We start from the raw sequence: 22,895 nt of genomic DNA, 5'->3' as shown, positions 1-22,895 counted from the left end.
AAGCTTTTGTCTGTGGCTTGAGTGTGCGTAGCCTTGTCCGTACATGAAAGTTGAAACAGTTTAAAATTAATTTACTTAAACCATGTTAAAATCCTAATGTAAGTTCACTTCAACTAGTTTAGCTCAGTTTATCTTGAGTCAGTAAATTACCTATGTAAGCTAAACAAATATACACATGGGTTGACCAGGTTTAAGTGCACCTATATTGTGTTTGCACCAGTTTAATTCTGTCAATTTTAATTGATTTAGTTAAATGAATGCAACTTTTGTATATAGGCAAGGCCTGTGTCTGTGTTGTCTCTTCCTTTCTGCCAGCCTCATGATTGCCTTTCCATCATGTTTTTAATTTTGTTTCAGAACACTAATCTGAGAAGAAGTAGTGAGAAAAAAAAAAAAGAACTGATGTTAAGAAAATGAAAAGTTGTATCACTTGTGCCCTAGGATGTCAGTTATATTAGATGACTCAAAAAGCCAATTAGAAGTACAAAGACCAAAATAAAGAATTTAAAAACAAACAAACAACAAGTTGAAAGTATTCTTTCCATATTCACTTGTTTCTTTCATAGCGATTTGTTTATAGTTATTCCTTCATTATAAACTATTTTATTTTCAGATGAGTAAACATTTCATAGGAGGATTTGTGTTCTTAAATTTAAATGTAATGAATGTTGTGTAAAAATATGTATATATTTCACTGTGTTTTTAGTTTTTGGGGATACACCTCTCTCACAAATACCAAAGGATTTATTCAATTGCCTATGAACCCAATTCTGATGCTGGAGAATCATATCTCTCAACGCAAAGTGGAACAATATATATGTGGGAGGAGATAGCCGTAGTCTCCATACCGAACTTCTGCATCAGGATACTATTGAGCTGTAGCTCACGAAAGCTTATGCTCTAATAAATTTGTTAGTCTCTAAGGTGCCACAAGTACTCCTTTTCTTTTTGCGAATACAGACTAACACGGCTGCTATTCTGAAACAGGATACTATTGTCATGCAAAAAATGTAAATGATGGGGATGGTGGAAAAAACCCACCACCATTATTGGTTGAAGGCAGGAAGGGATCTATGATTTCTTGCAGACACAAGTGGAAGTTAGCCCTGTACTTCAGTACCTGCCAGGAATATCAGTCTTAAGAGAAGGGCACTCTAGCTGGAAGCTATAAAAAGTGGGCTGTTCCTCGATCTGAGGTGGACTAAGGAATACTGAACTATCAGCCCTACAAGTAGTGTGACTTTGGGACAAGACTATGGACTTAATATAGTCTTTGGCAGTCAGGATCCAGAGAAGCAGCCGTTTTAGTCTGTATTCGCAAAATGAAAAGGAGTACTTGTGGCACCTTAGAGACTAACAAATTTATTTGAGCATAAGCTTTCGTGAGCTACAGCTCAGTTCATCGGATGCATTTCAGGATCCAGACATCCAGCAGGAGAACAGAGAGTCTGAACCCTAAAGAATATGCAAGTGAATCAACTGAGATTATACAATATTACTTTACTGTAAAAAAGTGTCTTATTTAAGCAGGTGACACATGGATGATCAATGATATTGTGAAATGTATGGGTATTAACACACAAGGAATTATGGATATTCCTCAATATTATGCTTTAAAGTCTGTGATTAAACAAAGGGTGAAAACAGGTTCTCTCACGGGCAGGAGGGAAGGTAGCCATCTACTTGTCTCCAGTGTAAATTAAGCATTGTGGAATCCAAACAATGGAATCCACATTTATATCAAATCAGCAGGAGGATGGGAAATCAATCAGGAAGGGAAGAACAGGAGAAGGGCTGGCTGACTTTGAAAACAAAGATGAACTGTGGGGACATAAGGAACTGCTAACCGACTTTGGGGTATTCATCACTGAGGAGATGATAGGATGCAGCACCCTTCAAGCCTATGAAAGATGGCAGAATAGGGATGCTGAAAACTGGATGCAAGTAAGGAAATTGCTTTGGCAAAGGTTGTAAATTGCTAGAATAAAGTTTTATTCACTAGAAAGCAAGTTTGTTTTATTTGTAACCTTTTCTGTCTTCTATTCTCACTTATCACTTAAATCTGTTCTTTGTTAATAAACTTAATCTTGTTTTACTACAAAACCTTCTCAGCCCTCTGCTTCAAACTGAAGGGTAAAATCCTCAAGCCAAACTAACAGGCTGGTGTGTGCTTTCCCTTTGGAGGCAGTAAACTTGATAACTTCTGTTAGAGTCCAGTGAGAGGGACTGGACACTGCAGAGGAGACTGTTTGGGGGAGACTTGGGACTGGAAGGGCTGTTGGGGTCACCCTCAAGGAGTAGTGCAGTGTGCAGCGGCAGTCAAAAAAGCAAACGGGATGTTAGGTATCATTAAAAAAAGGGATAGAGAATAAGACGGAGAATATTTTATTGCCCTTATATAAATCCATGGTATGCCCATATCTTGAATACTGCATATAGATCTGGTCCCCTCATCTCAAAAAAAGATATACTGGCATCAGAAAAGGTTCAGAAAAGGGGAAATGATTAAGGGTTTGGAACAGGTTCCATATTAGGAGAGATTAAAGAGGCTAGGACTTTTCAGCTTGGAAAAGAGGAGACTAAGGGAGGATATGATAGAAGTATATAAAATCATGAGTGGTGTGGAGAAAGTGAATAAGGAAAAAGTTATTTACTTGTTCCCATAATATAAGAACTAGGGGCCATCAAATGAAATGAATGGGTAGCAGGTTTAAAACAAATAAACGGAAGTTCTTCTTTACACAGCACACAGTTAACCTGTGGAACTCCTTGCCTAAGGAGGCTGTGAAGGCTAGGACTATAACAGGGTTTAAAAGAGAACGGGATAAATTCATGGCGGTTAAGTCCATTAATGGCTATTAGCCAGGATGGGTAAGGAATGGTGTCCTTAGCCTTCATTTGTCAGAGGGTGGAGATGGATGGCAGAAGAGAGATCACTTGATCATTATCTGTTAGGTTCACTCCCGCTGGGGCACCTGGCATTGGCCACTGTCAGTAGACAGGGTACTGCGCTGGATGGACCTTTGGTCTGACCCAGTATGGCCATTCTTATGAGTAACCAGGCTGGTGCAAACCAGAGTGAGGCCATTGAGGTACAAGCAGGCTGCCGGTGTCAGGGCTTGGAGCCAAAGCTGCACAGCACAGGAGCACCCAGGTTTACAGGGAAGATGGTGACAGAACCCCTTACTGGGCTGGGTGGGCCCTCAAAGCGTCACAGGCTTATTGTTAATAAATAGTCATCTTGCCAACTCAAACAAGTCTGGCCAATTTCTATTTATAAATAAGAATTGCCTTCTTCACTGCATATAGTATATCAGCTAAGATTCAAAGTCTTGACATCCATAACTTGCTACCCAACCATCCAGGTTCTTTATGATCAAAGACTTAAATCTGAGCTACATCATTTTCCTAATTATACTAAAGGTTCACTGTGGTTTTGCACGGGAGGCTGGAAAGCATGGTAGAGCCAATGTGAATTTTGGAAAGACAATTTGATCAGTGCTGTTTGGACTGACACTTGTGTCAAATATTTCCCACAGAAAGTTGATCTTGTTTTGCAATCTGCTATCCGAACACCACATGGCTATGTTTAAAATTGATATTGTCCTATCAGATTCTGCCAGCTGACATCAGTCACAGATTTTCTTGACAGTTACAGTTTATCAGTTGAGTTTTGCACAATTCATGTGAAACACCTGCAGCAAGCAGTCATATAAAGGGACTTTCTTCAATATTCTTGTCAGTGCAGGCCTTTAGATTATTTTCATATCCCTACAGAAGCTCAGGTATGTCTAAAATAGGATAAAAGGTGTTTTAAAAAGACATGTTAGTTAATACATTTTGAAAACCTAATGTAGATAGCACAAGTTGTATTTTAAACATGTATTAGCTGGTCAAGATGAACCCTCGGATTCCCCATGGGTCCCCTTAACTAGCAAATACACGTTAAAATACAACTTGCCCTGTGTACACCAGGGTTTTAAAAATTGTTGGTGAAAGTGTTAGCCAACACATTCTAAACTCCACCTCTCCCAACATCTTTTATCCTGGTCTAAACATGCCCCACCACAGTACTAGCTAGCAAAGACACCAGCGTACCTCCTTTGGTAAAACGACACAAATCACCTAATTTAGAGCCTTCTAAAGGATTCATATTTTCAAGATTCTCAAATAGATGTAAACCCAACATATCTTAAGCAAACTTAATGCAGCCTCTTGTAGCAGTCTGTCTGCCTATAGTTCTACAATTATAGCAATATCTCCATAATACGGTAATTTGCTATCTCTGTACTCGTTTTTGATTATAGGGATACAGGGGTTCTAACGGATACTAGGAAAGAAAATTAATTTGACTTTACGACTAAAGAGTACGAGACAGACATAAAAAGAAATATTGAAAATCAGGTACCATGGCAACACAATAGCTCTAAGATTTAATTCATTAATAATTAGGGACAAGTTTTAAAAGTGACAACATTAATAAGAAAAGGAGTACTTGTGGCATCTTAGAGACTAACAAATTTATTAGAGCATAAGCTTTCGTGAGCTACAGCTCACTCACGAAAGCTTATGCTCTAATAAATTTGTTAGTCTCTAAGGTGCCACAAGTACTCCTTTTCTTTTTGCGAATACAGACTAACACGGCTGCTACTCTGAAACATTAATAAGCAATACAAATGCCTTCAATTTTCAGATTTCTCTATGATCAAGAAGTGAGAAATATAAACCTCCAAGATTCAGAGGAATCCAATCAAGTCTGCATATAATGATTTCTTAAAGTCTGTTCAGGCTTGTCATGAGCTTCCTTACCAAAGGCACTAGAAGGATATCGGTGTATTTACAATAATGACAATTATAATTGTTAATGATAGGTTCATAGTAAGTTTCATCTGAGAATGTCAAAGCACTTTCTAAAACCTTAATGAATTAAGTCTCTCAACACTTATGTGAGATAATTACCTATCTTCAGTTTTCAAATAGAGAATTAAAGGCACAGAGAGATTAAGTGACTTGCCCATGGTTGCATAGGAAGTCTATGGCACAGCCAGAAATAGAATCTCCTGACTCCCAGTCCTGTGCATTAACCACTGGATCATACTTTACTATACAAATATTAACTGTTAAATTGCACAGAGGTCAAATGTTTACCTGTATCAAGATTAGTAATCTTGGGTCTGTTTGCTTGTATCTTTATCTGAAGAAAATGCTATGAGATTCTGAATTGATACAGGTTTCCTTTAATGCTTTGCTAAGGCAGACATCACCTCACTAGTCCCAGGAGTACAGGTCCCCCAGTCATGAATTTCATGCATCTTTTTCCTAAAGACCAAATAAATTATCCCTTCCATATGACCAACATTTTCCCCATCCCCCACAGCTATACTTCAATCTAAATGGACAGAAAAGAGATTAATTTTGTGTACGTGTTTGAGTAACTTCAGCTTGTGGTTTCCCCAAGATTTGTTACACTGCAAGACATGCAACGACCACCAGGTGACTTCTGTAAATTTGGTACTCATGTGCATTACAGAATTACTTACCATTCTGATATCTATGCAGTTTCTCCTCCCACCCCCATCCCACAATGTAAACTTCTATGAGATGGGCAAACATCCAGTAATGCTCCCTACAATATTTTTACCCCCTTAAAATCCATTCTCCATTTTGTGGATATGTAATGAAAACATTGATGCTGACATATTAAAGTGATGAGCACAGCATCAATACCTAGCTAGAGAGAGAAATCCCACTGAGATACTTTAACATGATTGTGGACACCTGGGACATTTTTTTTTCCAGAAGAGAACCCCAGTACTACAGTATACTGCAATTCCTCTGCTGAAATGACAAAAGTAGAACAAAACAGCAAGCTAGCGACAGAATAATAGTGCATCTAGTATACATATGTTAATTAGCTAAATAAACGTTGGCTTTATGAGTACTTAAACATTGATGTAATAGTAAGGATATAAACCTTTTTAAGTGGCAGATTTGACAATATATACTCTCTTCACCAGTCCCCCCCCACCAAAAAAACACCTTAAGAGCAGAGTTAAGGTTGCCTGTTGGTATTTTGTGAATGTTCAGTTCAGCTAAACTTAAACCTATGAGAACCAGGAATTACAGAGTTAAGGTACATGCTAACATAACCTTAATTCTGCCCCGTAGAGCTGGCAATAGCCACTGGAATTCTCCTCATGCACTCCAGCTGTATTCACACAAGAGATTAGGAAGTGGGGCTCAGACCCCACCCCTAGAGGGGCAGGGCTTTCTCGGGCACCAACTCACATGGAAGAGCAGGGAGAGAGGCTCAGAGGGACAGGGCCCCATCAGTTTCCAGCATACACATGGGAGGAGAAAATGTGGAGTTGACAGGAACCCCTGAACCAATCACCTCCCTCTCCCACGGCCCCACACCCAGTGTCCCACTACTCTCCTAATCCTCTCCCCATGGCCTGAGCCCCTCGACCTCTCCCCTACAACCCATCCCCATTTATCCGCTTCTCCTAATCCTCCCTCCCCTTTCTACAGCTGAACCACCTCATCTATTTCACCCTCTAATCCCCTCCCTTCCTTGAACTCTCGCAATCCCCCCCAGCATTGCTCCCACATGTCCCCACATTCACCCTCACTGCTCCAATCTCCCATATTTCCTAGCTCTACACCATAAAAGTTATGAGAATCTGATAACGCTATAAGCTCACGCTAGGGGCTGCAGATCAGGAATTCCTTGATCCTCAGCACACTGGAAATATGATTACATTATCCTGTCTTTCAACTTCCCTCTAGTTAATCATTGCTAATTGACTAATCAATGGTGGCTGTGTGCTGTAATAATACCCCCTACAGGTGGAAAACAACATGCTCAGCTAGCATTCTCAAATATCTACACAGAGCATGTATAAATTATCTTTTCGAAAAGAGTGAGAGCCCCTCTTAATTTAGTTGTACAAATTAGGAGGGCACATTTCCCAAAAATTAAAAAAACCCTCTTAAATAGGTAGATAGTAACAACTTGCCTGCAGATCGTTCTCAGATTGCTCCCAAGGGTAGGGTTTGAATTTACAGTAAGAGCTGTTCAGAAAGTTTTCATAAGAACAGTTTTCCTTCGGAAAACACCATTCTGAAGAAGCCAATTTTTGTCCTGAAATCGTATAAATTTTGACAAAATTTCCCATGGAAAACAATTGCTTTGAAATTAAATAAAAGTATTGTTTCCAACAATGTAGTTTTGGAGAAATTTCAAAAATTTGCTTCACAATGAAAGTTGTTTTGAAAATTCTCTCTTCATTTTTCTTATTATTTTTACATAGTTCATGCAAGGTCAGTAGTGGTAGTGTGTAACATGCCATGCCATAGCATGTCAGAATAGCACCAGACAGACATTAAACTAATGTAATTCTTTGAAAAGCAGCAGGAGTTCATGGGATAGTTAGTTGGTCATAGTGGAATCTTCTATGTAAATAGCCCATTTGAAAGTGAATAGGAGACCCACAGAATCCCAAGCATTTCCACAAGCTGCTGGTGCTTTACAATGGATTGCACAATGTTGTGGGGGGGGGGGAAAGAAAAGATTGCTGGAGAGTAATGAATGCCTCAGCTTGTCTTCACACAGTGGGGCCTGTTTGAGAAGCATACAATATATGCAACTACCACTGTAATCTTTAATCATCTCTGCAGTCTATTGCAGTGCATCTGAGTGGATGAAATCATCCATGTCACATGTGTTCTCATCATTCAACATAATGCTAGGGAGGCCCTAGGCTAGACAGTGAGGTGACCAGTCAAGAACTTTGTATGATGCACAGTGCATAAATCATGTCTCCCTATGTTATAAATTATACAATCAATACACAGTATAATATAATGTGATAAAGGGCGAGAGATTTATGCAATATGTACCATAAAAGGAATTGTTTTCCTTTGGCTGTCCAGCCTCCGGCGTTGACAGCTCCTGTTATAGAAAATGACACAACATGGATGTCTCAACTCAATTCAACATGCAAACAATCTTTTGTGTAGTTGACCAGAATGGGTTCCGATTCTCAAATGGATGCAAGAAAAGCTGAGGACCAGATTGTGAGCAGCCATTGTGAGAATCTGCACAAGGGTGATGGGGTGCACCAGAGACCCTTTGAGCAACTGCACAAGGGCTTCCCTGCCCTTTGGAGTGCATGTCAACAAAAAGGGGATAGAGAAGCATGGGGAGGAGGTAGTGTCATAGTCCTGCCCCATGTCAGCACCAGTCTCTCTCATAGTTCTATAGGCTACAATCCCCTAGGCAAGTTAGACAGGAGTTTTGAAGTTCTAGGCAGATTATATACACACACACACACACACACACACACATATACACATACATACATATATATATATATATATATATATATACACATACATACATACATATAGCTGCTGTCAAAAGTTTCCCTGGAAAATAATTTTTCTGGATTCAATCACTGCAAAGTAGGTCCTTTGGGTTAAGACTAGATTTGGTTTCTCCTAAAATGAGAAATCTTGAACAGCAAACAGAATCAGCAACCAAAAATAATGTTTTTTGTCCTTGTGTCCTGGGACTCCCCCAGTACAACAGAAAAAAGGTTTTGGGACCCATCTTCTCGCTCATCTAGCTATCAAGAAAAGGGGGATGATTGCCACCTCTGGGGACCTGTTCAAAACCCCCAACTTGAGAACTCATGTTGAATTTAGTACACAGTAAGCCTGAGGCTATGGAAAACTTAGTGAAATCCTGTGATGACAGAATTCTTAGATTTCCCAACTTTATAGATAAGACTAAACTTTCCGATAATTTTTTGAGTATTAAATGCCTTAGCTCAGTGGTCCCCAAATTGTGGGATGTGCCTCCCTAGAGGGATGCAGAGGAACATTCAGAGGGGCTCAGCAGGGTCTGGGCCAGCCCCCTTGGGGGGGCAGAGAGGGAGCGCCACCCAACTCCCCCTCTGGCTCCAGCTCTGCTCTGGCCCCACCCCCAGCTCCCATCCAGGTCCCATGGCTCCCGACCACAGGTGTGGACAGGTTACATTATGGGGGAAAGAGGGCTACAAGATGGAAAAAGTTTGGGGACCACTGCCTTAGCTACCTATGAACTCCATCTGCTTCAGATTAAAAAAAAATCCTTCACAATTCAGTGTACTCTACTGTCAGATTCTATTCTTTTCCCCAGAACTGTTTTATATGGAAAAGTCCCATAAAGGGGAAAATATAATCTTTCCATAGGACTTTTTTTCTTTAAACCACCCTGTAGAATTTGAGAATAAATTCCTTCTACAGAATTCTATAGAATTGTTTTTAAAAGCCCTTTAGAAAGGACACCATTCTCTATGAAATGCAAGAGAGTAATTTATATGTTTTCTTCCTTATTACATCACATAGGACTTTCCCAGAGGGTTCCTTGCAACTTTGGGCTCCTCATGGGATCAAGAATGAGTCATGACATATGTCTGAAGCTTGAAAAATTACATTTTGTTACAAGATAAAATAATCTGTGGGAGCCAGGCTTTATGGCACAGGAATACCAGGGACAGGATTTGTCCCTTTTCTTTAAGCCAAGCTGAAATGGTATCTGGCTGTGATCTGGGACAGTTGTTGTCCCTGCATTTGACTAAAATGTGCACTCCAATTTTAAGGAAGCAGAGTATGGAATAAGTAACTGCCTCAGTACCTAGATCTCAGGTATAGAGAAATCTCTCTTCACACACAGCTGTGTCAAAAAAATATGCTTCTAAGGGCAAATAAGAGCAAGATGATGGCCAAGTAATTTAAGGGGTATGAGATAATTGACTGAATTGTAATTGAGTAGGGCGACCAGCTCCGAGTTGACAAACAGGTGATCCTTTCCCCTCTGTGAAATGTGTTTTCAGAGCTTGTAGTGGTCTAGGAGATTGAAATCAATGGGGAGTTCTGCCGTATGGACCTTATAAATTTATGATTCTGTGCTATTCACCAGTGCAGGAGAGGGTCAGGTTGGATAAAACAGAAGGAAAAGAGATCCAGCCATATACTTCATAAGTGAGTTTCAACTGACAAAAGAAAATGTATTAGACCAGTTCTATTACTCTACTAGGAAAATGCTATGCTGATGAAAGTTTACTCAGCTGTGAGCTAAAGGGAATAAAATACAGAAATTATGGAAACTAGTTCATGTATGAAAACACGTCAACTATCTTTTCATTGCTAGGATTCTAAATGAGACTTATTTTGAGTAGGAAGCTCTTAATAGCCACTGATGGGAATTGCTTGCAAAGAAAAAAGCCCTCTATCATTATTTCTTGGGAAATCTTCTCAGTGAATTTTTGTTCTCTAGTTTGTCTCTGCTTAATTGCCTAAGTTTCAGTGCTTTATGCTGCATTTTCTCTGTACTCTCTCACTGCTTTAGGGAAATATTTCCTTCCATTTATTTTACATTGATAGTTTTGCTTGTTTCTGCCCAATCCCTTGCTTGGCAAGTCTTTGCTTGTGTTAAAACACAAAAAACAAACAAATAAAAATTAACTTATTAGCTGTTTCATGCTGTTGCAGAACCTGCTTATATTTTGGTGATGAATGGTCAGAAGGGATGTCTGTCTGCTGATAGTGGATTCCCATTTCAAAACAAGGGCACGTGGGTTCTGGCAGGCTCATTGGAGATGCATCAGCATGCAGTAACTCAGCTGACAAGGTCAAAGAATGATTTTATAGTAGTTGTTGTGGAGTTGAGAGGCATTCTCCCAGCAGCCAGATGATTTGGGGCAACCTAGCCTGGTTAAATGTGAGATCAGCACAGGTAATACCTAGCGTATTAAGCAAGTCCCATGTCACATGCGTCTGCTCCACAGAGAGGAAGCCAAACAGAAGATTTGTTGGATGGCAATTTCAGGAGTTACTGAACCATCCTGCAGTCCCTGGGCATCCCCCAGGGTACTGCCAGGCAAGAAGGATGGCATGACATGGCTCAGTGTCATTCACCGACACTTGAATGATGTGACCCACAAAGATTCGCACCCAATCCCATGCACTGACAGTAGGCTGGAGGCATGAGTAGCTCCCAGTGGTTCACTTGGCTGAGTCTCCAGAGTCGGTGCTGGTAAGCTGAGGTAGAAGAGTCACTCTGTGCGCAAACTGCCTTTACCACGGGGGGGGGGGGGGAGGGGGCTTGTCGCAGTTCACTGCAACGCCAATAGGATTCTGTAAGGCACCAGCTGTGTCTGAATGGTTAATGGAGCAGGGCTTCAAGGAATCCAATGTGAGGTAAATGTACACCCAGTGAGCAATTCACAGCCCTCAGGATGACTCCAAAGGATCTGCTGGCCACCCAAGACACACCCATGTTGCTTGGATTTTAAAGGTAGAACTACCCTGTGTCTGGGTTGACAGACCTGGGGTAGTGGGGAATCATGCTAGTGAGCAGTGTGGATGTTGCAGCACCAGCGGAGGCTTGGGCTAGCTGCCTGAGCTCAGACTCTGGGGGCAGGGTGGGCTTGAGCTCAGGTGGCTAGCCCAAGCCTCTGCCAGTGTCAAAATGTCCACACTGCTATTTTTAGCATGCTAGTGTGTGTCTGTCTAGCCAGGCTGGGAGGATGGGCTCCCAGCTGCAGTGTAGATGTACCCTAAGTGGCCTACCTACCATAGAACTAACTACTGCCTCTCTTGTGGGCAGACAGTGCACTGTGGTCAGGATTGAATGTTTCTTGGGCAGGTGGTGGGGGAACAATATAATGGGCTTCCCCTCCCTCAGTAGCTGGACTGCTGGTGGCTGTGGTTTGAGAGAGGCTGGGGGGAAGCACAGAATTGAAACCAAAAGTCCTTTTGGTGAGCGGTGTGGCCCTGGTGCTATGAAAGGTTGTTGGATTTTTAGAGAATATGGTGGCCCTTCATTCCTTCTGCTATCCCACAAATTACAGTTATGCTAGATTTTGGTAGTTGTTCTGGATTAGAACTGAAATTTCGTTTCTTTTGTAATGTGTAGGGATATAAAATCATGGAGAAGTGTAAGCGTTCATCTGTTTGACAGACATTAGCCTGGTAACTCATTTTTATTTTTGTTTACTGTAAAATCTGATCAGGATCTTTGATGTCGTCTTCTCCATATACAGTATATTACAATACTCGCTCCAAGGGCACTCAGTTGAAACTGAATATTTTGGAGCCTGCTGTACAATCTTAACTAGATTTTATTTTAAACAACTTCATGCAGTGTTGATGGTTCTGATGAAAGCAATTCATTACTGAAAGTTATTTCCATTACAGAGACTATCATAAGAGGAATAACTTAATAAATCTGTGTGACAGGCTCTGATAAAGTTGTGTGAACCATCTGCAAGTGTGGTCTTGAGGGTGAGATATTTTTACAGTTAGGAAATACTGGGGTAGCAATTCTGAAAGAGTGATGTCTCAAAAGACATCTCTTGCAACCCGTAAGTGCTTCATCTTCCATAACAAGCATGACTGACAGCCTTGAGGTGGATATGATTTACAGACATATTTAAGAGGTATTGAAATACAATAAAGAAGAAAATTCTCACTTTTTACAAAACTCCAGAAGGTAAGGAAGAAAGAAAAAATATAGGCCTGGATTCTTGATTTTCCACAATGTGCTGGTTTACTCCTAAACAGAGTGGACATAAAATGCTACTACTCTGATCTAGAATCATTTTAGCACCCACTCTGTACAAGTGTAAATGAATATACTAAGTACAGTGTGGTGGGCAATAAAGCCCATATAGTACGTGTTTGTACATTATATTATAGAATTATGTATGCAACAGGGATAGATTACAACACCGTATCTATATATTTCTAGTCTACCCATCATTGTGGTATCTGGGCACCAACTAGAACAGTAGTTTCATATTGCATCACTGTGTTAATTCTGTAGGATTTATATAGCATAAAGAAAGGGCAGATGGTCTTAGAGGGTAAAGCAGACAAGCAGTCTAAGATTTTAGACCACGTTACACAAATGCAAGGAATAATACCAGCCTGACAAACCACGCATCACAGCACCCTAGTTTTGCTATTATTATTCAGCTGAACTTCACAGTATAGAGAGGGGGCCCACAAAATATAACAGACTGGGGTTATATTCCTTTTTTGCCCAGAATCCCAGCTGACTGCTGGAGATGGGAATGATCCCCTGTTCCTACCTCTTCTGTTCGCTCCCAACATGTGGGCCACTAGGCCTGCAGAGGGCTCTCTGTGGGTCTAGAGACAGACTAATGGATACAAGCTGACCCCACTCCTTTTTGCGGGGGTGGAGGAAAGAATTCCTTCTACTACAGAACTTGTGAGATGACCCCACCGTCAACACTCAATCTCTTTGCAAAGCATTACAAGGCCAAGGTATTATTCACTGATGGTTTCAGATACATAAAATTAATTAAAGGAATAGAAACATACAGCATTTAAAGAAAAAGATGAAAGAAGTGAGGTAACGGCCATTTGTCTAAACATAACGGACGGACATTATGGACAAAGTGAGAACTAAAGAACATGACGTTTCGAGTATGCATTTGCCTGCTTGTTTGTGCTTGGGCCTGTACTGCATTTACAGTGGCAAACGGACATTTAGGTGCTTGACTATCGTTTGTGCCTGTAAATATCTCACCTATGCACAGAGAAGTAGCCCTACAAATGCATACATAGAAAGCCGCACAGACTTCGGACCTCACTGTATGAAAATGTGTCAGTAAATTATTTGGATGCAAGAAGATAGGATCAAAAGGAGATCATCTTATTCAGCTGAGTGCAATCTCACAATTGTTGGAATTGCGGACATGCAATTATCAGTAACCGATAAGTTTAAGAGGCTATCCACAACCTTAAGGAAAAAAGCCAATTGTTGCATCTACATGGGGCATCCTGCAACATGTTAAAATGATTACAGCATCCAATTCTACAAATTTACTTCTTGCACCACTATAGGATAACCCATGCCTCACGATCAAGGACAACTCCATAAGACAATTTGAATAGAAAAAAGAATTAAAAATTAAAGCTATAATACCAGATGATATACCTGTAATCGAAGGAGGCCAGTGTAACAAATATTAGCTACCATTGCCTCACAGTTCCTTCTTTAAGCAGCTATGCTCAAGGATTCATGCAAGGATAGGGGACAACTGGTCTGTTGCAACTCTTTCACCTCTAGAGGAACATGTTAAGAAATATGGAAACAAGAGTCACTTTGTAGGAATTACTTGCAGGTGGTTTAATGCTCTGTATTACCCCCTCAATCTCAGTCTCAAAGCAAAATGGGGAAAATAACTTTTCCTTACTATCACAACAGAAAGCTGGGAGGACATCTGGCTTAACGTGAAAGAAATTTCCAGTTCTTAAACAGGTATTTCCAGTTCTTAAACAGCTCCCAGACTGCTGTGCTGGGCAACACAAAATGGGGAAGAGATGGCCAGCCCTCTGTAGAGATAGAGGTGGTTAGGGACTATTTAGAAAAGCTGGACGTGCACAAGTCCATGGGGCCGGACGAATTGCATCCGAGAGTGCTGAAGGAATTGGCGGCTGTGATTGCAGAGCCCTTGGCCATTATCTTTGAAAACTCGTGGCGAACGGGGGAAGTCCCGGATGACTGGAAAAAGGCTAATGTAGTGCCCATCTTTAAAAAAGGGAAGAAGGAGGATCCTGGGAACTACAGGCCAGTCAGCCTCACCTCAGTCCCTGGAAAAATCATGGAGCAGGTCCTCAAAGAATCAATCCTGAAGCACTTAGAGGAGAGGAAAGTGATCAGGAACAGTCAGCATGGATTCACCAAGGGAAGGTCATGCCTGACTAATCTAATCGCCTTTTATGATGAGATTACTTGTTCTGTGGATGAAGGGAAAGCAGTGGATGTATTGTTTCTTGACTTTAGCAAAGCTTTTGACACGGTCTCCCACAGCATTCTTGTCAGCAAGTTAAGGAAGTATGGGCTGGATGAATGCACTATAAGGTGGGTAGAAAGCTGGCTAGATTGTCGGGCTCAACGGGTAGTGATCAATGGCTCCATGTCTAGTTGGCAGCCGGTGTCAAGTGGAGTGCCCCAGGGGTCGGTCCTGGGGCCCGTTTTGTTCAATATCTTCATAAATGATCTGGAGGATGGTGTGGATTGCACTCTCAGCAAATTTGCGGATGATACTAAACTGGGAGGAGTGGTAGATACGCTGGAGGGGAGGGATAGGATACAGAAGGACCTAGACAAATTGGAGGATTGGGCCAAAAGAAATCTAATGAGGTTCAATAAGGATAAGTGCAGGGTCCTGCACTTAGGATGGAAGAATCCAATGCACCGCTACAGACTAGGGACCGAATGGCTCGGCAGCAGTTCTGCGGAAAAGGACCTAGGGGTGACAGTGGACGAGAAGCTGGATATGAGTCAGCAGTGTGCCCTTGTTGCCAAGAAGGCCAATGGCATTTTGGGATGTATAAGTAGGGGCATAGCGAGCAGATCGAGGGACGTGATCGTTCCCCTCTATTCGACACTGGTGAGGCCTCATCTGGAGTACTGTGTCCAGTTTTGGGCCCCACACTACAGGAAGGATGTGGATAAATTGGAAAGAGTACAACGAAGGGCAACGAAAATGATTAGGGGTCTAGAGCACATGACTTATGAGGAGAGGCTGAGGGAGCTGGGATTGTTTAGTCTGCAGAAGAGAAGAATGAGGGGGGATTTGATAGCTGCTTTCAACTACCTGAAAGGGGGTTTCAAAGAGGATGGCTCTAGACTGTTCTCAATGGTAGCAGATGACAGAACGAGGAGTAATGGTCTCAAGTTGCAATGGGGGAGGTTTAGATTGGATATTAGGAAAAACTTTTTCACTAAGAGGGTGGTGAAACACTGGAATGCGTTACCTAGGGAGGTGGTAGAATCTCCTTCCTTAGAGGTTTTTAAGGTCAGGCTTGACAAAGCCCTGGCTGGGATGATTTAACTGGGACTTGGTCCTGCTTTGAGCAGGGGGTTGGACTAGATGACCTTCTGGGGTCCCTTCCAACCCTGATATTCTATGATTCTATGATTCTATGATTACTGGACTCCAAAACTTTTAAGGCTAGATTGCATTTCGAACATTCACTGTGTTTCCAAAACAGCGACATGCCAATCTTTCACACATCCTCTATATCTGTCAAACAATCCATGTGCTCTCAAATATGCATAGTCAATGCTGTAAAAAACAGAGTGTTTCTTGTTTTTTTGCTTCTCCAAGCGTGTGTATTTCAGGGGTGCTGCATGAGTTGGTATTGCCAGTTAACATTAAGATGGCAATAATTCTTCTGACCATTACAATAGTTATTCTGAGAAATTGGGAATCTGCAATTCTTCCCTCATACCCAGATTGGCTTAGTGAGCTGTACACTGCTATATTAATGAAAAAAATCACTGCCGAATAGACACTCCGGGGAAAAAGGATGGTGGCTGGTCACACGTGGAACTATTGATACTTTTTGCAATTTAGTATAGATTAGTCCAATACTCATAGGTTATGTTCTCATTTATCTATTCAGTCACTTTGATTGAAGTCCCGCCTCAGGGTTTTTAAAAAAAAAATGAAATTTGCTATTTATATGCTATTTCCATCTGTGCATGGATTTATAGGTTTTGTTTCATTATGTGTTTATATTTTATATAAAAATAAAGTTTAAAAGAAACAGACATGGAGGGTCAGACCTAGTGGTCTAGTGATTGGTGCGGTGGCAGCCAGGCCAGGAACCAGAGCCAAAAGTCAAATCCAGAATCAGGAGTCAAGAGCAGGTTTGGAACAGAGCAAGAATGGGGCTGGGAGCCAGGGCAGGGCTGGGAACCAGGCTAGAGTCGGAACAGGCCTGTGGAGTCTGTCACCATTGTCAGGCAGGGAAGAGTTCCAAGCCATGAAGTGATGTTGGGCAGACTGAGTGGCTCTTTCTCCTGTAAAGTTTATAGGCATGCCCTGATAATCACCAGACCAGCTCCTGGTTTGTGGATTGGCTGGAGCCTAGCACAAGAATGACTCATCAATGCATGGTTTCAGAGTAGCGGCCATGTTAGTCTGTATCCGTAAAAAGAAAAGGAGTACTTGTGGCACCTTAGAGACTAATAATTTATTAGAGCGTAAGCTTTCATGACCTACAGCTCACTTCATCGGATGCATGAAGTGAAGAAACAGATGGACAGAACCAGAAGAGTACCCATAAGTTACCTACTACAGGACAGGCCCAACAAAGAAAACAACAGAACGCCACTAACCATCACCTTCAGCCCCCAACTAAAACCTCTCCAACGCATCATCAAGGATCTACAACCTATCCTGAAGGACAACCCATCACTCTCACAGATCTTGGGAGTCAGTCCTTGCTTACAGACATCCCCCCAGCCTGAAGCAAATACTCACCAGCAACCACACACCAGAACCACTAACCCAGGAACCTATCCTTGCAACAAAGCCCGTTGCCAACTCTGTCCACATATCGATTCAGGGGACACCATCATAGGGCCTAATCACATCAGCCACAATATTAGAGGCTAGTTCACCTGCAAATCTACCAATGTGATATATGCCATCATGTGCCAGCAATGCCCCTCTGCCATGTACATTGGTCAAACTGGACAGTCTCTACATAAAAGAATAAATGGACACAAATCAGACGTCAAGAATTATAATATTCAAAAACCAGTCAGAGAACACTTCAATCTCTCTGGTCACTCGATTACAGACCTAAAAGTGGCAATTCTTCAATAAAAAAAACTTCAAAAACAGACTCCAAGGAGAGACTGCTGAATTATAACACGCCACTGAGTACTAGGTCAACCCATTCCTTGGTTTTACCCCTTGTACACCAGCTCTGGTGTTGCTTAGCGCAAATAATACCCGCTATCTGATTCCAAAGTCATCGCTTTGCAAAGTGATCTCAATTTAATATTGAGCACGGCCAAAATACTTTTTAAAAGTGAAGGGTTTTGTGGTTGTTTGGGTTAAATATGTATCTGTAACATGCAGTTACATGGAATTCATTTTCATGCAACTATAGCATCACAAGCTGAAAGGGATTTTGTCAAGGTTTAAAATGGGATATGCCTTTTCTTCCTTGCAAAAGTGGAGTCATTTTTAATGTTTTTATTTTCAAAAATGAATAATTGTCCGCTTTTTACTCTAAACAATGAAATCAGTGGAAGCAGTTCAGTGCTTGTAAGAAGCCCTAAAACAAACCAGTGTGCATGACTGATAAAAGGGCAGAGAAGAGGAGAGAATAGTGAGGAAATGTATTGCAAACTTCCAAAGAGATATTCAAATAGGGAGAAAATATTGGTGTGAAGTTATTAAAATACATTGACTATGTCCTTTGAAATATTCTAAAGCTAAAAATCCAGAACATACACTGGAAGGAAGAAAATTATAAAGAAGATTCTATTTCCCATAAATTAGAAGCAATGGCTGGAAGTTGAAACCAGACAAAGTCAGTTTAGAAATTAAGGACAAATTTATAACAGTGAGGGTGATTAACCATTGGAACAAACTACCAAGGGAAGTAGTGAATCCTGTATCTCTTGAAGTCTTCAGATCAAGACTGCGTGCTTTTACAGAAGAGATGCTTTAGCTAGGCATAAATTATGCTTTAGTCAAAAACACTAGTTACTGGGCTTTGTGATAGGGTGCTTTACTCACTGCTAGGATGGTGCCTCCTTCTGGCCATTCTGGGGATTAGCTTCAGAAGGTCAACAACCCATCCCACAGTTGCACACCATTTCTCCATCCTTCTCTCTTACTGCAGCCTCTCTCTCACTCCAGGAGCTACCTCTTTGTGAATCAGCCTTCCAGCCAGGTCACTCTTCATGTTTTCCCCTTCCGCAGTCCCAAAGGGTTTCTTCCACAGTCCCAGGCAATCTTTTCACTCACTGCCTCAGAACACTACTTCCTCAGGAGCTAGCAGGGGAACCCAGGCCCACCACCTAATCCAGATTCTGGCTCAGGGACCCTCTCACCAGAAGTCAAGGTCTGTTCCCTCCTGGACCTTACTGTCTTTCCTGGAGCCTTTTCCTTACCATCTGGCACTCCCTCTCTCTTTGGGTTTGCCAGCTTCACTGCTCCCTCTTCCTAGGAAGTAACTGCAGGCTACACATCTCTGCAGTCCCCAAACTCTCCTCCCAGGGCATGACTGTCAATTTTCCCAGCAGCAGCCTTTCTGCTACTAATTTCCTGCCTTTGTAAATCCAACCCAGCTTGTTCCTCCTCATCTGGGCTTTCTCATTCAATCAGGGGATTATTGAGCTACCTGATTCCCCTCAGCTGCAGCTTGTTGGGTAACTTAGCGCCTTTCTCAGTCTGCATTAACCCTTCCAGGGCAAGTGGGGATAAACACCCCATCACAGACTCCATGCATGCGGACTGGGCAAAGGGTAATGGTTTGTGAGATATAGGAATTCAGACTGGATGATCCAATGGGCCCATCTGGCCTGACACTACGATTCTATGAAAAAAGTCTCTTCTCTCTACTTCTCAACATGCTCTTTCACTAACCAAATTGAAACTACTTCAACAAATATGTACAGGGACGGGGGAGGTCTTGTCATATCCATCTACCAAACATTTTTTTATGTTGTGAACGTTGCTAATTTCAGTGAAGCTGCCAAAGGCTTCTAATCTGTAGCCAAGTTCGGTGTCACTGTCAAGCAAATTCAATCAACTTCCTTTTTTGTCATTTGGGAAAAAATCCCCTCTAGGTGTTGAAGCAAAACATAAAAATCCCCCAAGCCCTATAACCAATGGAAAGTCAATCCTATGTGTTAAGATGAAAGATAAAGCAACCCTCCCTCCAATATGCTCTTGGCAGCATGTTACCGGGGAATCTGCAGATGCTCTGCCCAAAATTTTTGTGATGAAACTCAGAACCAGGCAAACATTTCCAAGATTCCCCATTACCCTGAGGGACTCCTTCCTGGTTTTTTTGTCCATTTCCCACTTTTCCAGATCCCCTTCATTGCCCCTAATTCTTCTTGCCTGGGTCTGTAGCATAAGGGCTGAGCAAGAACCACCCAGCATTGCATAGTGCCTCTCTGCAGGCAGAAACAGATTATACTTTCAGGTTGGAGGAGTGAAAGATGTCTTCCAACTGGCCAGTAATAATACCGATGTTCTGCCACAGGCATGAGGACAGGCAATGAGGAAGTGTGGGGGATGACTAGAACCTATGCCTAAAGTCACCACTGTTTAAAAGGCTAGTCAATGACAAGCCAGGTTCCATTTAGGTCATTTTCTGCAGATTATCAGTTAGTAAACTGAATAAAACATGTTTCTTAATGTAAATTCATAAATGCCTTGGGGATACTACTTTGTGAGCAGTTTGACAGGGGGCTATAGAACAGTGCAATGAATATGATAGTTCTAGTCCAACATCATAATCATTCATGGGGCCTTCACTAATTCTAGCAGAGAGAACTTCAGATGCTGAGTTGCTTTGGACAAATTGTCAAGATAAAAAAGGCCTGAAGTCCATGACAAAGGAGACACAAGTTTATACACCCATGTTTGTCCATGCAGTTACTGCTAGTGAGCAGACAAGCTGGTCAATTGCAAGTGTAATTGTCCATTTAGGCATCAGCTAGCTGTGTGTGTGTATGTGGCAATTGCACAGGAAAACATAAGTGTGCAATTGTGACTAGATCTTGGGCCTCCTTTCTTGGTCCTTATTTTGTAGGTTTGCAGTTGCAGAATTGCACGGTGCCATTGGATATTACCAATCTTTTCACACTGTAAATAACAGTGGGAATAATAATTTAATATCTAAAGTTCACATTTCCCCAGTGAGTACTTTCTTAACACTGAGATGAGATTTTCAAAAGAACACAGCCATGGCCTAACTCTGTTTCCATTGAAGTCAACTGTGTAGCACCGACAAAAAGATTGTCATGGCTGCAGCACCCCCCCCAGCAGCTGTGAACCTCTCACTCGCACAGCGGGTTGCACAATGTATCCACATCGTTAAAGGTCCATCAGACAAACTTCCATCCCCACTCTGGCCTTACACCACAACCCACCTACTGTTTGAGAGATGAAGGCCCTGCAAAGCATAGCACCATCTGGGTTTCCTGCATCCTGGTCCCTCCACCCAGCAAAACTGCACCAGTTCCACTGCCTGTGCCTCTGTGCCTGCAGGGCTTAGGGGACAGGATTACTGAGTATAGACTGGAACAGTTTTCCCTTGATGTAATTTCATCATGAATGTCTTAATCATCATCATCTTTGAAGATGCATTAGCATTTATTTTGAGAACCAGATAATTAGCCATGGATTCTCCTGCTTTTTACCTCCAGGCTTCCATACTTATGCATGTTCCATGTGAGTACTATAACCCATTTACATTAATCCCTGTCTTTTCCTTTTTAATGGAAAGATTACTCTTTAAAATTACCAGTTTCATTATTGTTGGATTATATAAATTCCAGTCAATGTTTTTTATTGCACTTCTTTGTAACTCCAACTAAGAAACATTTAACATCAAATGGTCACGGTATTAACACTTTCTTTAACTGTTTGTTATTTAGTGACAGGGTCCTCCTGACCCCCTTTTTTGTTACATTACTAAGGTTTCTGGTTATATTGGTTTTCCCAGCTTTTCCAAGTACTAGTCACAAGACGACATGAGGAATATTGGCCATTTCGCAACTCAGCTCTGAGTTTTATCAGCTTGAGTCAGCCAGATCACTGGGCTTGTTGTTTGATCCAGGCACTGAACACTTGTTTCTTTTCCAGTGTGAAAGCCGTCCTTGTTACTCCTGTATCTGAATGACTAATTTACATCCATACTCAATAGGCTGAGGGGTAGGTTAACTTTTAAATGTTTTCCAAGTAGAATTCTTCTGGACCTCCACTGTTGTTTCCAAATGTTTAGTATCACCAGAAGGATTCAAACTGGGACAATGTGTGGTTTTCATGGCAGCTCTCACAACGTCTTGCACAAATACCTTCCTTGGCTCAGATTCACCAAACTTGTGGTAGAGAGGAGGAAGCCACCACAATTTCACAGACTGTACAACATTTCCAGGTGTGTCTGAGCCCTGCCAAGTGACAGAAAGGGTAGCTGGAGCAGCATTTAGGACTTTCCACCACCTTTCTGCCTCCCCCAGACCTTAGAGCAGTTGGGAACTGGTTCAGCCTCAGGGGCATTCTAGTTTGAGATGGAATGTCCTGTAGGGACTGCTAAAGGCTTCATGGAAATAGTTGAAAAGAGGAAGCTATTTACATTGTACAACAATATGTTTTTGGTCCTATGAAATCTAGGAAATATAGTACATGCTCTTGAGTGCCGCCTATCAGCATTTGAACTATTAATTATTTACGTATGTACAGTTACAGACACTCTTGTAACAGAGGCTCTTCCACCAGTTCAGGATTACTGGAGCACTGCAGTCTCTGGCCACACCTTCTTTGACTCCTAACACCCACCCCCTACATTGGTGGGGCCAAAAGAAAGTGGGGTAGAGCCAAATAAATGGCCCTTATGCCACCCCTGGATTCTCCTATGGAAGGGGAGACTCCAATTGCCCCGATAGTGAACTTCTGTACTCTCCTTTGTGCAGCACGAGTGGTGGACCACAGTCTGGCTAAGAGTTTTATTTTTCCTAAGCAAATTACCAGTAAAACACTATTAGGTTAAAGAATGGAGATGGTGGGCGGCATTTTGTTTTCCAGATTTTGCAAATAAGTCTTTTGGAGAATGTCATTTTTCAATTTATAAACTAGACTACTTCAATTTTTTTTAAATCCCAACAAAATTTCCTGGATTTTCAAAATGTCAAACATTTTTGCAAAAATGGCTTTTCATTTTTCAACCAATTCTAATATGTGTGCAGTAAAGAATCCTAAGTGTATTGACTCGGTTTTAAGATTTAAGGGCCCTATTCAGCCTCCTCACCCAAGCAAAACTCCCATCAAAAT

The 22,895-nt window shown here is 41.6% G+C and overlaps 1 long non-coding RNA gene across 1 annotated transcript; it reads right to left on the bottom strand.

Annotated features, from left to right (window-relative positions):
* Nucleotides 1-203: 203 nt before the first annotated feature.
* Nucleotides 204-19,123, bottom strand: LOC122460252. The gene is made up of 4 exons (XR_006281448.1): nt 18,627-19,123; nt 14,015-14,142; nt 4,728-4,817; nt 204-366 (listed from the first exon to the last, which is right to left on the bottom strand). It is a non-coding gene; the product is annotated as an uncharacterized LOC122460252 (long non-coding RNA).
* Between the last annotated feature and the right edge of the window lie 3,772 nt (nt 19,124-22,895).

The sequence above is a fragment of the Dermochelys coriacea genome, chromosome 5, assembly GCF_009764565.3.
Source record: "Dermochelys coriacea isolate rDerCor1 chromosome 5, rDerCor1.pri.v4, whole genome shotgun sequence".
Lineage (NCBI taxonomy): Eukaryota > Metazoa > Chordata > Testudines > Dermochelyidae > Dermochelys > Dermochelys coriacea.
Note: the sequence above shows the minus strand (reverse complement) of the source record. Positions and strands in the feature narration are given on the sequence as shown.